This window comes from Monomorium pharaonis, unplaced genomic scaffold (genome assembly GCF_013373865.1).
Source record: "Monomorium pharaonis isolate MP-MQ-018 unplaced genomic scaffold, ASM1337386v2 scaffold_719, whole genome shotgun sequence".
In the NCBI taxonomy this organism is placed as follows: domain Eukaryota; kingdom Metazoa; phylum Arthropoda; class Insecta; order Hymenoptera; family Formicidae; genus Monomorium; species Monomorium pharaonis.
In genome coordinates, this window is record NW_023416043.1 from 10,354 (window position 1) to 12,177 (window position 1,824).

The following is a 1,824-nucleotide window of genomic DNA, read 5'->3' on the forward strand; positions in this document are numbered from 1 at the left end:
GCCAAGAGAAATCGAGATCGATTAATAAAAGTTGCGTGAAAAAATCGTCGAGCTAAAATCTGAGCTGCTCTGTGTACAATCACTATTATTATTATACTAGTTCCTCGCTGCCGCAGGATTAATTAGATGGCAACGCACGGGTTGGGGGAACGGACGGTTGGAAACGCGCGGACGGACGCGGTATCGCGGCTGTCGTTGTGATACGAGCACTGGATGCTGATCCGTGAGGGATTCAACGTGGAGGCCGGTCGGTCCACGTCCCACTCGCCCTCTCGATTCCCTCCGCCGCATAGAGGACGGTGCCGAGGACCTCTTCGTCTCTCCCTCTATCTTTCTCTCTCTCTTTCCCTCTTTCTCGTTCTCTCGATTCCTGGTACCAGAAGCGCCTGCGCGCCTATCGATTCCGTGGGTTCCCGCAGGAACACCGGACGCAACGCCTTGCTTCCTGCGTATCATTCTAGTCAGAACACTACAATGTCCTTGGCTCGCGATCCTTTTGCCGAAGATTGGAATTTTTTTCTTAACCGAGTCGAGGAAAGCTTCGCAAAACTCCGAAATTGCACGGAAGCTTTTTGAAAACATTCTCAGAGATGCGAAACTTCCGATTAGACTGTAACTATTTCCAATTTGCCGAAACTTTTAAAAACAAAATACGCAGTAATATATGTTTTTCGAAATTCAAATAAAAATCTTCGAATTTTTTTAAATATTAATAAAATGAGAATAATGATAATGACTGCAATTTTCTCTGCTTTATTAATAACAAAGATTGTCATTGACGTATATTTTGTCTGCAATTTTATCCTAGCGTCGACGAACAAGCCAATAGTCCTGTTTGCAACCACGATTGCGTGTATTCGCATCCCCTGCAGCAATCACATTACAAAAAGGTGGGACTTCGAGCTCGGCTCGAGAGGGATGACACGTGTCGAGCGAAGTGATTCGACGATCATTCAAATGCGGCACTGTCAATCGGTATGATTAATAATATATAAAGAAATTCATCATATTATCTACATTATTAAAATAGGGGGGATAATTGCTTTATTAATATCAATTGTAGTGTTGTATTTTTTACCTTTATATAAGATATTAGTTCAGTCTTTAAGATTTTATCCTTTTAGACAGGTTGTTTATTGGATATTTATTAATATTTTTATTATATGTTGACATAAGCTAGGGCGCAGGTTATTAAGGTTCTTTATGTAATTATTAGACAATTTCTTTCAGTAATATATTTTATATTTTTTATTATAATATATTGAACACGATATGTATACTATAATATATAAACACCGATAAATTTTATATAATGCGATGAACTGCAACTTTCTATTTTTTTACTCGCAATAAAAGAATAGCATTCTTTCTTACTGTCAATTGATTATTGATCCACAGATTATTAATCTATTTGTATACTTTGTATAATTAATATATTTGAATTACATATACTTATTGCTCTGAATTCTTTTAGCTATTAAAAAACCACTTTTCCTTTTCATACTGTAAAACAATTTAACTGTCTCTCAGTTTAACAGTATATCGAGGTTTGATTTTAGAAGAATAGCTGCACTGTTCAGGTACTGCATTGTAGAGACTATCCGTGTGTGTGTGTATATGTATGTGTGTGTGTTTGTGTGTGTGTGTGCGGATACGTACATACGTTCGATAAATACATTGATGGCGGCGTACGAACCCTTTCACGTCAATCGCCAACGTTGCAATCCGATTCTTCCACCCCGAAAAATATCGTTCGCGAACGTTTAACAGAGCGAGTCGTTTGGAGCACGCTGTGACGAACTCTCGATGAAATCAACACAATAT

At 38.3% G+C, this 1,824-nt stretch overlaps 1 long non-coding RNA gene across 1 annotated transcript; it reads left to right on the top strand.

The window, feature by feature from the left end:
• The first annotated feature begins 380 nt into the window (after positions 1-380).
• On the top strand, positions 381-1,451 carry LOC118648810. The gene is made up of 2 exons (XR_004965444.1): positions 381-612; positions 809-1,451. It is a non-coding gene; the product is annotated as an uncharacterized LOC118648810 (long non-coding RNA).
• Positions 1,452-1,824: the final 373 nt, after the last annotated feature.